The following is an 18,000-nucleotide window of genomic DNA, read 5'->3' on the forward strand; positions in this document are numbered from 1 at the left end:
TTACACTTATGTCCCAGACAGACATGTTCAAGTCTCTGATTTACATTTTCACATTTGCTTCCCATAAAAACTATCCTCGTAGAAGTTGAGATCACATAATTTTTTCTCCCTGAAACCTCTCCCATGGTCTCCATTCAGAACTGAAGATTCTGCCTCATGTATTCATATATATCTTTATTGTAGGACCTGTTAGTCTGCCTTGGATTGTAGTTATTTGTATATTATCAGCCTTTGTCTTAAGATCTGGTACTACAAAGTGAGACCTTTGTAATTCACACAGTGCTTTGAAAATTTGGGGTGTCTGATAAAATGCTTGCTGAATTTAATTGAAAGAAATCAGGATATTACTATTAAATAAGCAGAAAACATGGACAGTTTCTTAGTAGTACATAGAATGTGTTGAGGACCTGGGTGAAAGATACTAAGCTAGTTCTATAATAGACTGCTGCATTCAGTCCTACAACCCTATATACCATCTATTGGTATCCCCAATTTACAGATGAGGAAACTGAGAGAGGTCACATAAATTGGCCAATGGTCACAAAGCAGGTAAAGGGGATCACCCAGATTCCTACCTGAGTGCCTAAGTATAGGAAAAATGCTCTAAACTGCTTTGTTCCTGGGTCTCAAACTGCTTTCCCTCTCGACATTGCTACAATGGCTGAAATTCCCAAATGGGAAGAGGGTATTGCAGAAGGAATGTGCAGTATGAAAAAGCTCCCCCTCACTCTTAACTCTTAAATACTCCTAACAGTTTCTCCGCTGACTTGTTATCACTCAAACATGAAAACTGCTTCTTTTGAGCAAATCTAGTATCTATCTTTACTAGAACTCTCTTCATTTTGTTTCAGAAAGAATATATTGAGCACTTATTCCTACAAAAATATATATATATATATCTATATTGACTTTTTATTTAAACATTTCCCCATAAGTTTTCTGGGAATTTAAGATAAACTTTAAGGTGGAGACCCTGCTCAAGGTAGGGTGAACAGCATGCCTGGATTCTAAGTACAGGCCGATTGTAGGAACCCAATCTGTTAAATTCCTGGAAGCGTGAGTCCCATTACACCCTGCTGCCACTTCGGTACATGTCACCACGGCCATCTGGCACTAGTCTGGTGCTTTTCAGGAAAGAATAGCCCCAGGCTCCAGTGGAAATGCCAGATTAGAGGACAGAAGTTCAAGATGGCCATGTGTACAAGAGGTTTAATGACACCCAGAGCAAAGGGGTGCCAGGCACTTTTGAATCATGCTCTTAATTATATGGTATTCCAAGGTCTTGATTATTTTTTCCTGTGCAGTTTTCGCCAATGTTATTTTTTATTTTTTGTAATATCTCAAGAAATTTAGTTATATCTTGGACATGGTCTGCTTTCATCTTCACTTCTATTTTCCATAGCAAATGACTTCAAATACAAAATATCAGGAATTGGCACATTTCAAGCTCCCCAGATGCTTTCCTCTCATGTTTCCTTTGGATCACTCTCTAACTGCACAGAGATGGCCCAATGAATGCCTCTGACACGGCAATTGTCATTTGGGATGGCAATTATTCCTTTACTTTTCTCTCTTACTCAGTGACGAGATCCTGAGAGTAGGGAAATGATCCCATTCACTTCTCTATCCAAAGGGCCTAGTATTAGGGAAGGACCTGCCATACTGGGTAAACTTGATGTACCAAATTAATGCATATATGGATGACTTGAACAGAAATGTCAATGTTTACATGGTTCTTATAAGTGTAGTTAACTTGACTAAAGAAAAATCCCCAAGTTAAAAGACCCTTGTTTACTTCTACTGTAGAAAATGCTCCTACTGTGAATTTCTAGAATTCTAATAATTTTTTTCAACACTACAGAACACAAGAAGCTCAGACTGAGTGCTTCAAATAGCAATGGTAATTAATAGGAAAGAGAGAACAAACCTAATATATATGTTAGGTTTAAGGAGGAAAATATATTGTATGTCTTTATGAAAAGTGAAAGTCTGTCACTAAGTTGTATCTGACTGTTTGCAATCCAATGGACTGTAGCCCGCCAGGCTCCTCTGGCCGTGGGATTCTCCAGGCAAGAGTACTGGAGTGGGTTGCCATTTCCTTCTCCAGGGGATCTTCCCAACAGTGATTGAACCTGGGTCTCCTGCTTGGCGGGTGGGTTCTTTACCACTCAGCCACCAGGGAAGACCCCTTATATCTTCATGACCAAATATAAATTACATCTTTACAGATCTAAAAAGACTAGTTAAAATCACTGTGATCTAACAGTAAAGTTTAAATAATGGTATGTGGTTGTTTTATTGGGGTTCCCTGATAGCTCAGTTGGTAAAGAATCTGCCTGCAATGCAGGAGACCCCGGTTCGGTTCCTGGGTCAGGAAGATCCACTGGAGAAGGGATAGGCTACCCACTCCAGTATTCTTGGGCTTCCCTTGTGGCTCAGCTGGTAAAGAATCAGCCTGAAAATGAGGATTCCTTTATTACGTAGGTTGTTTTATCACTTGAATATTGATCTAGCATTAAGCTTGGAGTACTAAGCTTTGTAGTCACCAGCTTTAACCTCAGGTTCTGATTTGCTCCTCTTACATAATTACACAAGTATATGTACTATCTTGAAAAGCATTTTGTTCTTTAAAGCTAATTTGAGACTAAGACCTGAGGCTGGGGACCTGTCTTTCAATTCTTAAAAGTAATTGCTTTGAAATATTTTCTTACAGCTGTAATTTCTTTGCCCATAGAACATATACCTGTCTTTTAAAAACATCAGTACAAATCACAACTTAGTGCTATTAATATTTGTCAGGTATCATGTAAAGTTCATACTTTTACATTTCTGAATTCATCTGATCTTCACAACAGCTGTCTGATGAAGGTACTATTACTTCCCCATCTAACAGATGAGGTAACTGAAACACAGAAGTATCACATGGTTTATACAACATTATACAGTTTGTTAACTAGATTATAAAATCAAGAAATCTAGTATCTAAGTTCATGTTTGTATGCCTACTACCTCTTGCTAAAAATTTTTACCACTGACCTTACTCTCCAGCAGAAATTGAGAAATAGCAGAAAATAAATTAATATAATGCACATTTTTTCTTTTTCTTTATATACTATGAATGTCATCCTACAATTTCTGCTGAGAGTGGTACTGTCTCCTAAAAAAAGTAAGATCTTAATAAACTCAGAATAAATAGTAATTTTTTATTAAATAGTATTTTTTGATGCCCTGGTGGCTCAAACAGTAAAGAGTCTATCTGCAATGTGGAAGACCTGGGTTCAATCCCTGGGTCAGGAAGATCCCCTGGAGAAAGAAATGGCAACCCACTCCAGTTCTTGCCTGGGAAACCCCATGGACGGAGGAGCCTGGCAGGTTATAATCCACAGGGTCACAAAGAGTCAGACACAACTGACCAACTTCACCTTCACTTTTAAATAGCATTTTAATTATTGGTGTAATTATTTTATTCATATAGAAAAAACATATATATTTGGACCTGAATAGTTTAATAAAAGAACAGATAGTATTTTGGGATCCAACACATATGTCGTAATATCAAATGAAATAGGAGGTAATGAAAAAGTGGGAAAAATATTAAATGATGTCAGAGTAATAAAATTAACTAAAAGTTCTGTATTTGAGACATGGAACAAGAGAAACAAATTTCTGATTTTGATATTTAATGTGACAACCTTAACTTATATACACATAAATTATTGACTTTGAGACATCAATATTTGTAAACTACTTCTTTTGAGTTGTTTACTAAGTTAAGTATCAAATTCGTCCTTAAAACATTTTATGTCATTCTAACTTCAAAGTTTATTCAAAATGTAGTCTCCACCACTTTCTTTAACCATTTTTAAAATTGAAGTATAGTTAGTTTATAATATTGTGTTAATTTCAGGTGTACCGCAAAGTGACTCAATTATATATGTGTGTGTGCTTTTTCAGATTACTTTCCACTGTAGGTTATTACAAGATACTGAATACAGATCCTTGTGGTATACATGGGTCTTTGTTGTTGATTTTATATGTAGTAGTGTGCATCTAATAATCCCAAACTCCTAGTTTATCTCCCTTCACTCAGCTATCCCCTTTGGTAACCATAAGTTTGTTGTCTAAGTATATGAGCCTATTTCTGTTTTATAAATTAATTCATTTGTACATTTTTTTTAGACTCCACAAATGAGTGATGTCATATGGTATTCATCTTTCTTTTGTTACTTACTTCACTTAAAATGATAATGTCTAGGTACATCCATGCTGTTGCAAATAAACCATTTTATTTAAGGACTATAAAAGTTTATGTTTTATATTATGTAATAACTAATTAGTTTATCTAGCAAATGGTTATTGAGTGTATACCACATGCCTGATATATTTCATTCAATCCATAAATTATCCAGAGAAGGGATCTAATCTACTCTGGGAGATGATAATTCAGCAATATATCATTAGCCACTGTCTTTTCAAACTTGTCTCCTATATAATTGTTGTTGTTGCTCAGTTGCTAATTTATGTCTGACTCTTAGAAGATATTTAAATGTGCATTATAGGCCCACCTTCAAGATTAAAATCTTTCCAAGGCTGCTTAAGACCTAATTTACTTGAATATGTCTATAAAAGGGATTGATGAATAAGAGATATTGAAGGGGGATGGTTAATGCGGGACATTAATAACTTTAATTTTCCAACATCCTAAGGGTATGATTAAATTAAGTATGATTGTTATGTGTTTCATTGTGAGATACACCAAAAAGTCAAATTATGAACAAAATATATAAAAGAAATAAAATGAAATATGGGATACAAGTATATCACACAAACACATTTTATTACTAACAAATCTAATAATTTATTCTACCATAACAACAATAAAAAAAAATGTCTTTGCTGGCATGTGCACTTTATATCAAATAATTTTCTATGAAAATTAAAACTACAAGTTCTTTGCTTAAATATGCCTCTCTTTGAAGTTGCAAATCTCAAATAATCCATAGGTATGCTCCAGATCATAAATGAGCATAAATATAATTAAGAATGAGGACTTATAGATCTTAGAGATTGATTCAATCTTAACCTTCATCACAACTTATTTTTCATATACAAATGTCTCCACTGGCTGAGAAAAGAAAGTTAAGAAAAACAATTATGTTTATAACTATTAGTCTTATTTTACTCCATCCATTCAATAAAACTTTATTGAAATTCTACTATAGATTAGAAGGTGTGCCAGTAATGATTCCATATTATTTCCATTAATTTAACCAAAAGGCATATAGTAAACAATCAATAAGTATTTATTAAATGAATAAATGAATTTTCATAAAAGTACAAACAGAATACACTCTGCTATTTTACTTTGGCACCCATTTTGGAGTGTATTTAATATAAGATTGGTCTCTTTTAGACCATCCACAAATGCCCAGTTTCTGAAGCATGAGTAGAAGTTAATTAAATGATGATTTTACCGCCAAAGCAGTCCTACAGCACAGGCTTTGGTAAGGACATTAAATTGCAGACAATACATCCATACATATTTCCATGGTTATTACTCACAAACAACCGTCCACTAAATGTACTGATAACTTGTTCACCTTTTCCTGAAAATACACTGATTTTTATTACCTTTATTTCTTCTTCTCTTTAATTTGTACCTAAATGGCCTAATGTCAGTTTTAGCAGAATGTACAGAAGTGATCTTGATTTCAAAACCAGGCCCAAGGTGTCCCTGGGAGGTGTGAGCAGGAAGGGTTCCTTGTTGGCATTCAGTTTTTTTGTGACATAAGATGGCAGAGTAGGGGGAATTGCGCTCATCTTCTGCGAGAACTCCAAAACAACTCGCTGCTGAGCAACGGTCAAATGGAGAATGTTAGATCCCACCAAAAAAAAAAAAAAAATACCCATACCCCACATCCAAGGGCAAAGGTATAGCCCCAGCAAGATGATAGGAGGGGCAAAATCACATTGAGAATCAAACCCCTCACCTGCCAGAGGTGCCCAGAGGACTCAAACAACCCTTGTGAGCACAAGGACCCAGAGACCCCATAGAGACTAAGCCAGAACTGTTGTTTGAGTGTCTCCTGAGAAGCTATGGGTCAGCAGTGGCCTGCCATGGGGGCAGGGGCTCTGGGTGCAGCAGACCTGGGTATGGCATAAACCCTCTTGGAGGAGGTCATTATTAAACCCACCATAGCACTGCCAGAACTTATATAGGACTGGGAAACAGACTCTTGGAGGGCACAAACAACCTTGGGTATAGCAGGACCCAGGAGAAAAAAGCAGTGATCCTGCAAGAGATTGACCCAGACTTGCCCGTGATTGTCCACCAGTCTCCGGTGGAGGCGTGGGTCAATGGTGGCCTGCTGCAGGGTCAGGGGCACTGAGTGTGCATGCCTGCATGGGACATTTTCAAGGAGGTCGCCATTACCTTCATTACCTCCACCATAGTTTGGCCTCAGGTCAAACAACAGGGAGGGACACAGCCCTGCCCATCAACAGAAAATTGGATTAAAGACTTACTGAGCATGGCCCAAGATTAGAACAAGACCCAGTTCCCCCTCAGTCAGTCTCTCTCATCAGGAAGCTTCCATAAGCCTCTTATCCCTATCCATCAGAGGGCAGACAGGCTGAAAACCACAATCACAGAAAACTAACCCAAGTGATCACATGGACCACAGCCTTGTCAAACTCAATGAAACTATGAGCTATGAAGTGTAGGGTCACCCAAGATGGACAGGTCTTGGTGGAGAGTTCTGACAAAACGTGGTCCACTGGAGAAGGGAATGGCAAACCGCTTCAGTATTCTTGCCTTGAGAACCCCATGAACAGCATGAAAAGGCAAAAAGATAGGACACAGAAAGATGAACTCCCCAGGTCAGTGGGTGTCCAGTATGCTACAGGAGATAAGTAGAGAAATAACTACAGAATGAGGAGATGGAGCCAAAGCAAAAACAAAACCCAGTTATGGATGTAACTGGTGATGGAAATGAAGACCAATGGTATAAACAGCAATACTGCATAGGAACCTGGAATGCTAGATCCATGAATCAAGGCAAATTGGAAGTGGTCAAACAAGAGATGGCAAGAGTGAACATCGACATTTTAGGAATCAGTGAACCAGAATGGACTGGAATGGGTGAATTTAACTCAGATGACCATTATATCTACTACTGTGGGCAAGAATCCCTTAGAAAAAATGGAGTAGCCATCATAGTAAACAAAAGACTCTGAAATGCAGTACTTGGATGCAATCTCAAAAATGACAGAATGATCTCTGTTTGTTTCCAAGGTAAACCATTCAATATCTCAGTAAGCCAAGTCTATGCCCCGACCAGTAATGGTGAAGAAGCTGAAGTTGAACGGTTCTATGAAGACTTACAAGACCATCTAGAACTAACACCCAAAAAAGATGTCCTTTTCATTACAGGGGACTGGAATGCAAAAGTAGGAAGTCAAGAGATACCTGGAGTAACAGGCAAATTTTCCCTTGGAGTACAAAATGAAGCAGGACAAAGGCTAACAGAGTTTTGCCAAGAGAACGCACTTGTCATAGTAAACACCCTCTTCCAGCAACACAAGACAGATTCTACACATGGACATCACCAGATGGTAAATACCAAAATCAAATTGATTATATTCTTTGTAGCCAAAGATGGAGAAACTCTACACAGTCAGCAAAAATAAGACCGGTAGCTGACTGCAGCTCAGATCATGAATTCCTTATTGCCAAATTCAGACTTAAATTGAAGAAAGTAGGGAAAACCACTAGACCATACAGGTATGACCTAAATCATATCCCTTACAGTTATACAGTGGAAGTGACAAATAGATTCTAGGGATTAGATCTGATAGACAGAGTGCCTGAAGAACTATGGATGGAGGTCCACGACATTGTACAGGAGGCAGTGATCAAGACCATCCCCAAGAAAAAGAAATGCAAAAAGGCAAAGTGGTTGTCTGAGGAGGCCTTACAAATAGCTGTGAAAAGAAGAGAAGTGAAAGGCAAAGGAGAAAAGGAAAGATATACCTATCTGAATGCAGAGTTCCAAATACTAGCAAGGAGAGATAAGAAAGCCCTTTTCAGTGACCAATGCAAAGAAACAGGAAAACAATAGAATGGAAAAGACTAGAGATCTCTTCAAGAAAGTAACAGATACCAAGGGAATATTTCATGCAAAGATGCACACAATAAAGGACAGAAATGGTATGGACCTAACAGAAGCAGAAGATATTAAGATGAGGTGGCAAGAATATACAGATGAACTATACAAAGAAGATCTTCATGACCCAGATAATCACAATGGTGTGATCACTCACTTAGAGCCAGCCATCCTGAAATGCGAAGTCAAGTGGGCTTTAGGAAGCATCACTATGAACAAAGCTAGTGGAGGTGAGGAAATTCCAGTTGAGCTATTTCAAATCCTAAAACATGGCGCTGTGAAAGTGCTGCATTCAATATGCCAGCAAACTTGGAAAACTCAGCAGTGGCCACAGGACTGGAAAAGGTCAGTTTTCATTCCAATCCCAAAGAAAGGCAATGCCAAAGAATGCTCAAACTATCACACAATCGCACTCATCTCACACGCTAGTAAAGTAATGCTCAAAATTCTCCAAGGCAGGCTTCAAGAGTACGTGAACCGAGAACTTCCAGATGTTCAAGCTGGATTTAGAAGAGGCAGAGGAACCAGAGATCAAATTGCCAACATCCATTGGATCATTGAAAAAGCAAGAGAGTTCCAGAAAAACATCTGCTTTATTGACTACATCAAAGCCTTTGACTGTGGATCACAACAAACTGTGGAAAACTTAAAGAGGTAGGAATACCAGACCACCTGACTTGCCTCCTGAGAAACCTGTATGCAGGTCAGGAAGCAAAAGTTAGAACCAGACATGGAACAACAGACTGGTTCCAGGTGGAAAGGAGAACATCAAGGCTGTATATTGTCACCCTGCTTATTTAACTTATATGCAGAGTACATCATGAGAAATGCCAGGCTGGATGAAGCACAAGTTGGAATCAGGATGGCTGGGAGAAATATCAATAACCTTAGATATGCAGATGACACCACCCTTATGAAAGAAAGCGAAGAAGAACTAAAGAGCCTCTTGATGAAAGTGAAAGAGGAAAGTGAAAAAGTTGGCTTAAAACTCAACATTCAGAAAACTAAGATCATTGCATCTGGTCCCATCACTGCAAGGCAAATAGATGGGGAAACAATGAAACAGTGAGAGAGTCTATTTTCTTGGGCTCCAAAATCACTGCAGTTGGTGACTGCAGTCATAAACTTAAGAGACGCTTGCTCCTTGGAAGAAGAGCTATGACTAACCTAGACAGCATATTAAAAAGCAGAGACATTACTTTGCCAACAAAGGTCTGTCTAAGTCAAAGCTATGGTTGGATGTAAGAGTTGGACTATAAAGAAAGCTGAGCACTGAAGAATTGATGCTTTTGAACTGTGGTGTTGGAGAAGACTCTTGAGAGTTCCGTGGACTGCAAGTCCAGGGACCAAACCAGATAATCCTAAAGGAAATCAGTCCTGAATATTCATTGGAAGGACTCATGCTGAAGCTGAAACTCAAATACTTTGGACACTTGATAAGAAGAACTGACTCATTTGAAAAGACCCTGATGCTGGGAAAGATTGAAGGTGGCAGGAGAAGGGGACTACAGAGGATGAGATGGTTGGATGGCATCATGACTCAATGGAAATGAATTTGAGTATGTTCCGGGAGCTGGTGATGGACAGGGAAGCCTGGCTTGCTGCAGTCCATGGGGTTGCAAAGAGTCAGACATGACTGAGCGACTAAACTGAACTACACTGAATAGAAACCATCTTATGATAGAAAATAAGGAAGCAATTATCCTCCCTATGATGATTAAGGTAAATGTTTGTGATTTAAAAACAACGAGACAACCGACTATATAGCAAAGGGACTCTACTCAAGCTCTGTGGTGACCTAAATGGAAAGTAAACCCAAAAGAGAGGGGATATGTGTATACATATAGCTGACTCACTTTGCTGTACAGAGGAAACCAACACAACATTGTAGCAAATACACTCCAATAACAACTAAAAAAAAAATAAAACAAAGGCCCAGTGATGGACCTAAGAGGTGATTGATTCAGCGCCTAATTAAAGACTGGAAAAACACACTGATATCAATTTTGTCCAAAGAAATGACAGTCCATTCCAGTATTCTTGTCTGGGAAATCCCATAGACAGAGGAACCTGAGGGGTCACAGACCATCGAATCGCAAAAGAGTCAGACACAACTTAGCAACCAAACAATAATAACCTTGGCTTTCACATTCCAAAACCCAGCTCACTATAAGGAAATGATTCTAGTCCATAGTTACATGGAAGTACATGTCTCAATTAATTAATTCTAGAAGAAACTAAAGAAAGCTTAGATGTTTCTAATTAGACATTTCACAGTAAATACAATCATTTTTCTTCCTGTGGTCAACAGGGGAAAATGGCACTACTTGGGCTTTAGACAAATTCTTGAGCTTTAGACACTACTTGGGCTTTAGACAAATGCATGAGTCTCAGTTACTTAATTTGCAAAACAGACTTAATATCTACTCCTCTGTTGTATTAAAAGGATCACATGAAATAATGTATGTGAAAAAGTAACATTAAACTATAATGTAAACTGTTTTATCAAACTGGGCTTCCCTGGTGGCTCAGTGGTAAGGAATCTGCCTGCCAATGCAGGAGACCTGGGTTCAATTCCTGGGTCAGGAAGATTCCCTGGAGAAGAAAATGGCAACCCACTTTGGTATTCTTGCCTGGGAAATCCCATGGACAGAGGAGCCTGATAGGCTACAGTCCATGGGGTCGCAAAGAGTCAGACATGTCTTAGAGACTAAAAAACAACAAACTGTAAAGAAAATTCAGTTATTTTGTCACTGATATTGTAAATTATATCCTCACTCCTTTCAGTGTTTCCACTTTCCTTTCCTGTCAGAGACCTCATCATGTCCAGAGAAGTCATTGTGAAATGATAAGTAGACAATTAAGCAATGAGAAAGAAAAGTATCACTTACAATTTTATGATTTTTAGCTGTAAGCATACTTTTCAACAAGTCTAACAATTTGGAAAAGCAGAAGATCCATTCATAATTGCTTTAACTTGCTAATGCAATGTGATATGAAATATGTAAAGATATTTAGATATAAAGTTCAAAAACTGAACACAATTTGTTCATGTGTAGAATTATAATGACTTATATTGTGTTATAATCCAGAGGGAAACCCTGTAATGTAAGGAATTCTAGAACTAGTATAATTAGAGAGGAGCAGTAGAACAGCAGTGGGGAGACAGGCTGTATTCTTGTCTGATATTAACCATCGTGTGTTTTTAGGTAACTCAGTTAACCTTTTCAAGCCACAGTTTCCTCATTTGTGATAGGAGAATCAAACCAAGTGTTCTGGGAGTACATGACTTTATTAGACCTAATTCAGCAATGAGACATTTCCTCACATTTTGTTCTTGATACATTGCATGAGAAATAGCCTGTGATGTATACACATGCAGGGAAGAAATCTTTGTGATAATATTTGTAACACACTCCCAAAGTAAACACTAAAAATTGCACCCTTAATGCTTTTTATTTAACAAGCCAATTTAGACAACTCAAGTCCCTAATGGAATCCCCAGAGCTTGCTCACAAAGTTGATGCCCATTGCCTCCACATGCCTTTCATGCCTATCTTCTATTTTTCTCATGTTTTTTCTCCTAATCCTCCTTGGTCTAACCTCCCTCCATTTCTATTCTATTAGGAATTCTTTCCTCCATGCTCTATCGTTCTCACAGACATACACAATCTATTTTTCTAAATTTTTTAAAATTCTGACTCTTCCTTCTCAGTCTACCCAAAGCTCCGTGTTCACTCTTCCTTCACAGGAGTCTCAAGGGTACCACTTGTGCTTTCCCAAAGGAAGCATCTTTTTGGGTAGACAGCCCCTGTGCCATCTACACCTCTGTGTCAGAATTAAACTAGTTGCTCTCAGTAGAAGATAGCACTATCAAAGCCAGGTTCAGTAGCTAAATGAAGAGAAAACTCTGTTCCACAGAGTAGAACCCCCACAAGACCTCATCCACACACATGACTTCCAAAACCACAAAGCTAGCCAAGTCACGGGAGAGGTCTCCCAACCCACTCCCTCATTAAGGTTAGCATTATTAGAGTCATTGTGAGGTGGACTGGGGTAATGGTAATGCAAGAGGGAGATGGACAAGCACCCAAATCGTGGCTCTTCTCTTAACTGCTGTGTCCCCAGAAAGACATTTAGCTCTTTGAGTTACAACATACTGTTTATAAAAATATGGATAATGATGCCTTCTTGATAGTGTGCTGTGCTGTGCTTCGTCGCTCAGTCGTGTCCGACTCTCTGTGACCCCACAGACTGTAGCCTGCCAGGCTCCTCTATCCATGGGGATTCTCCTAGCAAGAATATTGCAATGGGTTGTCACGCCCTCCTCCAGGGGATCTTCCCAATCGAGGGATCAAACCCAGGTCTCCTGCATTGCAGGAAGATTCTTTACTGTCTGAGCCTCCAGGGAAGCCCATGAACACTGGAGTGGGTAGCCTATCCCTTCTCCAGTGGATCTTCCTGACCCAGGAATCAAATCGGGGTTTCCTGCATTGCAGGCAGATTCTTTACCAGCTGAGCCACCAGGGAAGCCCCTTCTTGATACTACCTTATTACAAATAATACTACCATTTAAAATAATTCTCAGGGTGAAAGATAATGTATACATAGAGTCTGTAATATAAAGGCGGCTTGAAATAGACTATTCCTTTTTTATTATTATCATTATCATTAATATCCCTTTAAGGTTGGTAGAAGGCACCCATTTTTTCCCCTACTAGGACAAGGATTACTATGAGGGACTTGACCATGAAGACACAGTAAGATAGTGGAGCAACCTAGGAATAGTATAGAATTCCCTAATAGCTGGTTCTGGGTTCAAGACCTGGTTTCAGTATTTGTGGAAATGTCCTCATTTAGTGTCTCTAAAACCCAGGACTCTATTACTGTCTCTATTTCCTTTTTGTTTTTCACCAAAGGACTTTGCACTGTAACTTTAAAAAAGGAAGAAGGATTTGTCAGCTTGTCTCTCTTGGTAGGGTTTGGACTTCTTCTTTGAGTGGACCACCTATGCCACGCTGAAAAGGGAAAAATCCTACAACTACTATTTTGGTATGTGCGATGCAGAAATGTTGTCATTTTGTACTTCCTGCTGATGCTAAAGTTTATGTAAAAGGAGATCAGTTAGCTATATTTCCCAGGAAGATCGTGTGAATTATAAAATTTTCACATAGATCTTGGGCTAAACAGAAATCTTGTGAATTAATGTTTGCTACAATTAAGATACAGTGAACACTTTCCAGTGAGGAAAAACATAAAAACATGTTAAGGTTTTGTCAAGACACAATAATGTCTAGGCATGATGTTCAGACTGAACTAACCAGGGTATCTTTGCTTAAACAAAGGCCTTTTGAACTTCTTCAGGCAGGACAGTAACAGAGAAATGATGGCTTCTACTCCTGAACACAATGTCTAGATATTGATTTAAACTATAGTAATTAACCTGCATTAAAAAATTCCTGAAACATATCCATTAAGTACAGTATTCAATTAGTGAAAATTTTCTATATGACTTCAAGCCTGTCGTGTTTAAAATATTTTGAATTGGATTCAGGTAGTTATTTCACGAAGGATAGAGAATCTTTTCCCCATTTATTTATTAAGAACTTGCAACTTTCGGTTTCAAGGTTAATTTGTCATTTGTTTATAGTAGGTACTGAGTCAATGTGAACTCATATCTTGGAAAAGGATGACTAATGAGAACAAAATTGTGAGTCTGAGCACAGGTGGAAGCATTGTTAAGCTTTGCATAAAGGAAATGAATTAGGCACACACCAGCCTTCTCATGTCTAATATTGGGTTCTTAGGCTGAAACACCTTTTATTAATTTGAGGCGTGCTGCCGGCTGCAATTGCATGGTAAGTGATACAACCATCACTTGGAGAGGGCTTTGGAACTTTAAAGGCAAGAGAAACCTTTTCTTCAGTGGAATGTTCCTTTCCACCCGCTTTTCTGTTTAACCTGATAAGGCCTAGGGTATGCTTGCTTTAAAGTTCCTTTCATAACTTGACTTTTCTCTTCCCAAATTAAACAGTGCAAAACTGAACTGTCAAACATGTTCATAAAGTGAGGTACCATGTTGGAAATCATTTGTGTTTTTTAAATTAACATGTAATATTGATATATTTAATTACTGTCAACCATAAACCCCTTTATCAGCATAAACAATTGGCAGCATAAACCAAAAATGTAAGGAAAAATTAATTATATCCATTAATTTAACATTTGCTTATCATCGAGTTTGGACATAACCTGAGACATGATTACTTGACTTTAGTGACTGAGTACCTCAGCCTATATATAGGATATAATTTCTATACCCTGACACCATGCAAAAGCACCTGATACATCCTGAGTGCATATTCTAGCTCAGGTATGATAGCTGGTATATTTTATGCTTTAACTGCATAATATTTTCTAAGATACATGGACATTATAATTTCTATTACCTATGAATAAATATATTTGTCATACCATATAATTTTTATCACATGTGTAGAAATTGAGAATGAGAGAAGTAACTTGGCCAGAATTATCCAAGCAGTATGTAGAACAGGTGGTATATGAACCAGGTCAAGCTGTCTATCAGACCAGGTTTTCTGGCCATAATTCAGTTTAACCTGATTTCAGCCTCCTCTGGTTGGAATGAATGTTGTTCTTCACTTTCCTAGTTAGTTTCTTCACGTGCTGTGCTGTGCTTAATGGCTCAGTCATGTCGGACTCTTGGCGACCCCATGGACAGTAGCCCACCAGGCTCCTCTGTCCACGGGGATTCTCCAGGCAAAAATACTGGAGTGGGTTGTCATGCCCTCCTCCAGGGGATCTTTCCAGCCTAGGGATGGAACCCAGATCTCCTGCATTTCAGGCAGATTCTGTACCATCTGAGCCACCAGGGAAGCCTGATAATACTGGATTGTGCAGTCTTTCCCTTCTCCAGGGGATTTTCCTGACCCAGGAATCGAACCAGGGTCTCCTGCATTGCAGATGGATTCTTTACCAGCTGAGCTACCAAGGAAGACCTAGTTTCTTCATATTTAATGCCTATCATGAATAGCAATTTAAAACAGCCTGAACTCCAAGAAGAAAGGCAAAGTTTAAATTGTCCGTGGTATCACTGACTTGAGACTCAGAAACTTTTTTTCTCTAAAATTTCTTTAGAGTATCTTCTGTTATAGAGAAACTTTTTGGGATGGTAGGAAAATGTGTTAGTCTTTTCCTATATTATTTCTGACTTTAGTTATACGTTAAGAAAGGTCTTTCACACTGTAAAATCTAAAAAACATATGGTTATGTTGTTATTACTATTTAGTTTTTAACCATTTCTTAAAATTTAAATTATTGGTCTGTCTGGAATTTATTTTTGTATGGGATATGGGTATGGATATGGGAACCTAACTTAAGTCTTAGGTCCCATATTCTCCTCAAATTCTGGTCTTTTTTACCTTTTTGTTCCTTACATTATTGTCTGGCGTAACAGAAAAGAAATATGTGCTTTGGGTTGATATGTGGTGAAAGACTCACTCATGTTTCGTTCTTCCATTTTAATTACTAAGGTCTGGGGAAACTATACTGGAAAGCAAAGTGCCATTACTCTAGAGCATTTTACTGACATGTTAATTCATGCTATATTTATTCATCCTCCAAAGGAGATACAAAGCTCATTCTCACTGCCTACAAAATGAGTCATTCCAAAGGAGTACAGTAGTGCATTCTGTCAACTCTTTAAATAATCGGTGTACTAATGCCTCCTCTCATTTTTGAGAGGCTCTTTAGTGGTTCATCATGAATATAAATTTCAGAGAGATCATCTGCAATCCAGTTTTGTGGCTCTTCCTTTGAAATCTGCTACTCTCAAGACATAATGTCATAAGTACAATCCAGACTCCATGAATTGTTTTCAAGAAATGGTTCTATAGCTTGTCCTACTAGGGAATCCATAGAGGGTATCTGAATGGTTCAAAGTGAAGGTAATGATTTTGAGCTGTTTCCACTCATGGAAAAGAACAAACATTTGTGAGATGCTTGTTTCTATAGAACATATTTCAATGTATTTTGAGGCATTTTTACTTTTAAAATTTTAAATTAAAAGATAATGTACTCCTATTAAAGTCACCTCAAAAGTGCACACATAGATTCTTTTAGGTACATCCTTAATTCTCTGGTTTGCATCCTCTTTCATGAAAGTGTTTTCCTCGAAGCCATACAGCTACAATCTAAATGTGGTCAGATTCTAGCTGACCTCAAGTGTGCTCTGTCCTGGAGACAGAAGCCAGCAATTAACTGATTTCTCCTGGACAGATGTAATAGATCCAGAAGGGAATGAACATGCTTTTGCACAAAACCACAGCGGATTAGCAATGCGACAAGTGGCCTGACAGGATTTAACTTGAAGGCAGGGATCTCATCTCTCTATCCCTTTACCCTGTTCATCATGGAATCTTCTGTGCCCACATTTTTTACCTCGGGAAAACTCTTCATAAGCTTTCAACAAAATTATCTAAACCATGGCCTCAAAATCCCTTGTGAAAAGAGAAAAGATAAAAATAAATGAATCAATTAATTACTTTAAATAAACAGGTCATTTTTTTCCCCTTCTTTTCTATTGGTCATGGATGAAGGAATCACCCATCATTTCTCTGAGATTTATGCAAATCACGTACATCTTTCTTAACCCTGAAACCATTTTTTTAAAAATTTGCAAGACCTAAGAGAAACCTGCAGGTATACTGTTATCTATAAAAACAATCTGACAATGTCACTTCTCCCAAGTTTCAAAACAGTGACTATACCTCAACACAGATAAGCCTCACAATCATCAGATACAGAATCTACTATCTGTACTTGTAAGTGCTAAACCTCCATATTTGGCTGAAAAGACAGCCAAGGAAGGATATTTATAATTCAGCAATGGTCTTATACTTCTCTCTGAAATCCAGGCTCTAATTACACAGAATACAGTTTTATGCTTAAAACCATATGATTTCATAAACATATCCAACACATCTCTTCTCTACCTATGATTTAATAAACCTCTGGCTTAAAAATGTCTTCCTAATGCAGTGGACCACAGTGCATGGAATCACCGGACCTGTCAATCTTTATAACCCTCCCATAAATTGTACCTCCCTTAAATACCGCATTTTGGTAACTTAGACGCTCATTATGAATATATCTGCATGTTAACTGCTTATCTGTGATACTGCTCAGCACAGAATAAATGCACATGTACAAATCATGTAAAATCAGATGATGTCATTTATTTTAAAAATATTATACATACGTATACATATGTATAAATATACATATACATGTATATATGCATATAATTTTTGTTAACCATGGAAAAAAGCTAATAGATTGATACCTAGAGATGTGGACCCAATTTTAGAAGCAGATGTGAACACCAGAGTAATTTTAATAGGGGAGGGGCTTTTTGTTTTTGTTTTTGTTTTTGTGTAATAAAGCAATCGATATTCCTAATCCTGTATAAACATCCCCAGCCCTCAGACACCCAGGGCATGGCTGTGTGTATTTGAACTCCCTTAGAAAGCTCACAGAGTTCTAGACAGCTATTCGTAGATTGAGGACACAAATCCCAAAATATCAGCATCATGGCCCTTCCGGGCCAGGGACGACGCTGAGCACACCGGCAGTCCAGGAGGGCCAGGGAACTAGCCCCACGCTCACTCACACAGGTATCTCCCCGTCTGCAGGCCCCCAGCAGTGGCAACGCTAGTGGCAACCAGCCCGGGCTGGCGGGCACTCACAGGCACACTCCGGGGAGATCCCGAGAAACCTAGGGGGAAAGGGGAGCGTGGGGGCATTTGGGGGCAGC

At 38.4% G+C, this 18,000-nt stretch overlaps 1 protein-coding gene across 2 annotated transcripts in view; it reads right to left on the reverse strand.

Moving 5' to 3' along the window:
• The window catches only part of PLPPR4 (phospholipid phosphatase related 4), a 50,648-nt gene that overhangs the window by 31,771 nt on the left and 877 nt on the right, over positions 1-18,000 (reverse strand). The gene's annotated exons all lie outside the window — the stretch shown is intronic.

This window comes from Cervus canadensis, chromosome 2 (assembly GCF_019320065.1).
Source record: "Cervus canadensis isolate Bull #8, Minnesota chromosome 2, ASM1932006v1, whole genome shotgun sequence".
NCBI classification, from domain to species: Eukaryota; Metazoa; Chordata; class Mammalia; order Artiodactyla; family Cervidae; genus Cervus; species Cervus canadensis.